We start from the raw sequence: 6,000 nt of genomic DNA on the forward strand, positions 1-6,000 counted from the left end.
CCCTTGATTCTAGTGTCTCCCCTCTGTTGTTTTTTTCTTGTTTATCCTCTATATAGGTTGTTTGTACATAATTGTTTGCATTAGACTACCATTAGACTATGAACTCCCTGTGAATAGGGATGGAAGAATAGGTCTTTTATCTTTTTTTTTTATTCCTAGTATTTTTTTTTTTGCATGCCTAGCCTGGCACATATCAGGTACCATTATTGATAAACATTAATAACTGTTTAATGACTGACTGACTAATACATTCCTCTTCAACACTTGTGGGGGGCATTATAATGGGGGTTGTTTTTTCAGGTACAAGTCAGATTGTATGGACACTGATGTTTCTTGCAACTCTAAAATTTTGTGATTCTGCAATTTTGTGGTTGTAAGCTAGAAAGCAAACTCAGAGTTGCTTCTAATATGGGTTAATATAACAGAGCTGGTTCCCTGGAAAAGGTGATTAGTGCCATCTGCTGGAAAAGAATGACGGAACTGTGGAAAATTATGAATAGGGCTAACATTGAAATAACCACATGGGAGGAAAACTGCCAGAATGAGAGCTGAATTGATTAGCAAGAAAAGTTGTTGAGAGCTTTGGGAAGAATGACATATGGAGTCAGCAGTGAGACAACTACCATCTGCTAAGATCACAGGATCATAGACTTAGAGCTGAAAGAATCCTTAGACCCCTTTTCAAGGAGTTTAGAACCTAACATCCTAGCCAGCTGCTGCCTCCCAGGTAGGATTAGATGCCTTTGCTTCCTACAAATGTCACATATTTGTACAATGTGTAAGAGCTATAGATTCATTCATTCAATAAACATGTATAAAGTCCCTACTATGTTCTTAGAACTGTGCTAAGTACCATTGAAAACAATAGGCAAACAAATAAATACAAAGTAATCTATGTACAGGATAAATAGAAAATAATTGAAAAAGGTAAAGTACTAGGATTTAGAGGGGATAGGGAAGGTTTCTTGTAGAAGGTGGGATTTTAGTTGGGACTAAAGGAAGCCAAGGAAATCAGTGATCAGAGATGGGGAGGGAGAGCATTCCAGGTATGGGGGACAGCCAGAGAAAGTGCCTGGAGCTGAGAGATGGAGAATCTTATTTATAGAATAGCAAGGAGGCCAATGCCACTGGATTGAAGAGTATGTATTGGGGAATAAGGTATAAGAAGACTGGAAAAATAGGAGAGGGCAAGATCATGAAGAACTTTGAATGCTAAACACAGCATTTTGTATTTTGTCGTGGCAGCAATAGGAAGCATTTTGTATTTGGTCATGGCAGCAATAGGAGATCACTGGAATTTATTGAGTAAAGATGAGGGGAGTGACATGATCAGACATGCTTTTTAGTAAAATCAGTTTAGTGGCTGAATGGAGAATGAACTGGAGTGAGGAGAGACTTGAGGTGGGCAGACTGATGGGTCTGGCTATTGCAATAATCAAGGTGTGAGTAATGCACCAGGATGACAGTGGTATAGAGGAGAGAAGGTGGTGTATTCAAGAAATTTGGTAATAGTGAAATTGAGAGGCCTTGGCAACAGCTTGGATATGAAGGGGTTGAGAGATGGGGGTGAGGAGTCCCAGATGACTGCTAGGTTAAGAACCTAAGAGACTGGGAGAATAGTGTTCTCTACAGTAATAGGGAAGGTTAGGGGTAGGGGGAGTTTAGAAGGAAAGTTGAGGGGTTTTTTTGTACATATTGAATTTAAGATGTTTACTGGACATTCAGTTGGAGATGTCTGAAAGGTAGTTGTAGATGTGAGATGAGCTCAGCAGAGACACTGGGGCAGGAAGTGTAGATCTGAGAATCTATAAAAGGATGGTAATTAAACATTGGGAGCTGATGAAATTATCAGTGAAGAGGATAGAGAGAAAAGAGAAGAGGACCTAGGATAGAGCCCTGTGGGACACTTACAGTTAGTGGGCACGGGACCCACCTAGAAGAGGATCCAGCAAAGGAGACAGAGAAGGAGAAGTCAGACATTTAGAAGAACCAGAAGAGAGTAGTGTCCCAGAAAACCTAGAGAGAAGAGAGTATCCAGATGAGGCTGATCAAGTGTCAGAGGCTGCAGAGAGGTCAAGGAGAGTGAGGATTGAGAAAAAGCCAATGGTTTTTTGCCAACTAAGAGATTGTTAGTAACTTTGAAGACAACTGGTTTCGGTGGAATAATAAAGTCAGAAGCCAAATGGTCAGGGGTTAAGAAGAAAGTGAGAGGAGAGAAAGTGGAGGTACCTATTATAGTTTTTTGGGGGGGTTTAGCTACAAAGGGTAGAAGGGATAAAGGATGATAGTTATCAGGGATGGAAGGATCAAGTGAGGGTTTTTTTCAGAATGAGGGAGAGGAAATGAGCTAGTATAGAGGGAGAGAACTGAAAGTAAATGAAAGAGTGGAGATGACAGAGGGGGCAATCTGTAGGGGGAGACAGGATGAACAAGTAGAGGGTTGGCCTTGGTAAGAAGTAAGACTACTTCATCATATGGGACAGGGGTGAGAGAGAAAATAGTGGCAGAAGGCACCTGAATAATAGGAGATGAGGAAGAGGGGAGAAAATAGGGCTCACAGCAAATGACCTCAACTTTTTTCTATAAAATATCAACCTAGGGGAGGGGAGCCATGAGAGGTCTGGGGAAGGTCGAAAAAGTTTCAAAGAGCCTCTGCGGAGAGAGACCCAGTGGTTGAAGAGCCTCACTATCCCTCTGTGGGATAGTGAACTGATAAAGGAGGTATAGTAGAATTGCCTAGCAGCAGTAAAGGCCCAGTTGAGATTATGTAACAAATGTAGAATGGATCCAGTCGGAACATATGTTAACATAGCCTGGTACTATGTACCAAGTGAGTAATTGTGATTTTTTTCCGTCTATGTCTCACTATCTTTTGTGAGCTGTATCTATTATGTAATTCTTTATGATTTGATTTCTTCAGTTAATATTTGCTGAAATAAAAGAGTCTCCAGGACATTTCTATGGTTTATGGTAGACAATGGATAGAATAATTGAAATCAGAGTTGTCTCAGAAAATCTGGTACATATAGTCACTGTATGTAAGTTCTTTATACATTTTCCAAGCACTTTTACATATATCATTATATTTAATTTGGGAATTTTCTTTCCACTAAGACAGTCATTTATTCAATCTCCATTATATGCAGAGAGGTGGATATTAGTCTTTAAAATTAATATCTGAATATCTTTAGATGGAAGGAACAAATTACAAAGAACCTAATCAATGGTTAACTTACTATAAATAAGATTCCACTCACATTTAGAGTCTAGATAATGAAAATTATTTATATCATTGTTCATAATTTACAAGCAAATGCTCATAAATAATAAATGACTAAAATGGATTCTAAAGAGCAAATACAATATCATCATTAGATTTTTACTTTTTTATAGTACTGCTTATTATAAACAGCATTGTAAAAACTAATAGATAGCATCAACCATGATCTAATAAAAATATAGTTATTATATATAGTTATAGTTATAAAATATGTAGTTGATATATAATATATAATATGTTATAATGACTATAGACATTATAATAATGACTTGCATGTAGATTATTCATCCCCTCCACCCGCTTCAGTTGCACCTTATGCTTCCTCAGACACTGGGCCTGAGTTGAACAAACAGGGCGTCAATGACTCTCTCTTCACATATCGTGAATAGTCACCTATTCCTTTCCAACCTATGATGGTGCTGAGACACTAGAAGAGATGTCTCATTGGTTTTGGACTTTGCTCTCTGGTCATCAGTGTCTTTTGTGGTTTCTGATACAAACATGTCCAAGAGAATAGAGAAGGGTTCAGAAGGTATTGTCCAAGGATACAATTTTCACTTGTCTTTGTGACATGAAATCATAATCATTTAACTCTTTGGACTTCTCTACAACCACAACATCAGGAAGTTTATTGTACACTCAAAGAGCAACACTCCCCCAGAAACAAACACAGAATAAGGAAACACAAACACAGAGAAAGCTACCCCAGATCATGGTATTCCCAGAGTTACATTGTTCTGCCAAATCTCACCCAATTCTTTTACTCTTCTTCTTTTCAACATTCCTCTGATCCACTGTGAAACTGTAGTATAATAGATCAGCCTAAACATCAGCTCAAAGACCCAGGTTCTCTTTGCTTTAACATGATGTTCACAAACAGTCTTAGAGGTTGTGATCTTGTTAACAATAATCAGTGACTTCCAGCCTCACAAATCTCTGTGGTAATTCCAGTAGTAGTAGTAGTAGTAGTAGCAGTAGTAGTAATAGTGGTAGTAGTAGTTAGTAGTAATAATAATAGTAGTAGTAGTTGTTGTTTTAAGGATCTGACTTGATATCTTTGGTATAGAGGAGGTTCAGTGATTAACCTCTCTACCAATACTGATAAACACCTCTGAAATTTTATTTTTAAAAAGTTGCCTGGGACACTGAGATGTTTAGTGGCTTAACAGGGTCACATAGCCAGTACATGTCAGAAGTGGAAGTTGAACCCAAGTATTCCTGACTCTGAGGCCACTTTATCCATGTTATTCACTCATGCCAGTCACTCTTAAAAGAAAAGATCAGCTACTATCTAACCAATTTTGCTCAGGCATAGACCCTAGGGGAACCTTGGATTAGTCCCTTAATCTCTCTGGGATTTAGTTCCTTCATCTTTAAAATGAAGGGATGGGAATAGATAAACTCTTTCAGGTCTCTTCAGGATCTTCAAGCCTGTGAATTTTCTTGTATCTTTTTTCCCACTCCCTCACTGGCAAGGTTGAAAAGAAACAACTTCAGAAATTGAGGAGATGACTTCCCCTGTGGCAGGGCAGGTAGTGGAAGTACCTTAATATAAATGATCAAGATGGAACCTTGGAACTGACCTGAACAGAGCTAAATGGCGTAGCAGCTGTATGCTGGTATGAAGAGCTGGGCTATAGAAAGGAATTATCTCCACCCTCCAGTCTAGAATAGCTAGCAACTATATAACCCTTTAAGGTTTGCAAAAGACTTTTAAAATGTTACCTCATTTGATCCTCACAATGGTGGTAGGTGCTATTATTAGCTCCATTATACATATGGGGAAACTGAGACAGGCAGAAGTTAAATGCCTTGCCTAGGGTCACCCTGCAAGTAAGTGTTAAAGGTCAGAATTGAACTCAGGACTTCCTGATTTACAGGTCCACTGTTCTATCCTCTGCCCTTCCTGGCTGCTTCCACTAGAGAATGTCAGGACGTTTTTCTTGATGCTGTTGTGATGGAGGTGGATCAGGGCAGTCCCAGATCAAATTGGGGTGTTTTCCTAAATGACCAGATAACAGAATATTTGGTCACTGGACCAAGAGATGCAGGAAAGTCCTGGTGATTGGCAGGCATGGGGATCAGTAGCACTGGCTGGTATTCTTTAAAATGCAACCTGGCTGTACTTTACAGATATCAGCCCTGGAGGATAGATCAAGCCCCCAAGGACTCCATTTTCACCTTGTTTCTGGTGTCTCTTACAGACAGATTGATTTTTTGACTGTGTGTAATCTGAGGAAGTGAGTCAGCACATGTGAGTAGAGATGTGCTCAAATTTTGATCAATATGGGGGCTTTTTGAACCCGTCCTGGAGGTTTCAGGATGTCTTTTTTGGATAAATTTCCATTTTGAGAGAGTAAGAAATGATTGGAATTTTTTATTTAATAACTGCTTATTATATTTACAAATATTACATTGTCTTTGGAGAATGGGTTTGTCTATCTTACCCAGGCTGTAAGTTTAGTTACTTATGAGTCCAATCCCATTATTGATCAGAACAGAACCTTGAATGTGCTCCATTCTGACCTTGTCAAGTTTTCATTTGCCCTGGTAGGCCATTGCTCTTGGGGGCTTACCATACGAGCACAGAAAGCAGCATTGTCCAGTGTATTAAACTTGAGTTTTGTTGTGATATGGTGGTGTCTTCATTTGTCTTGTTATAAAAATTGTTCTTTGGGCTCTACTTTCTTCATTCTGTGATTGGGAATTAAAGAAGCATA

This window comes from Notamacropus eugenii, chromosome 4 (assembly GCF_028372415.1).
Source record: "Notamacropus eugenii isolate mMacEug1 chromosome 4, mMacEug1.pri_v2, whole genome shotgun sequence".
NCBI lineage: Eukaryota > Metazoa > Chordata > Mammalia > Diprotodontia > Macropodidae > Notamacropus > Notamacropus eugenii.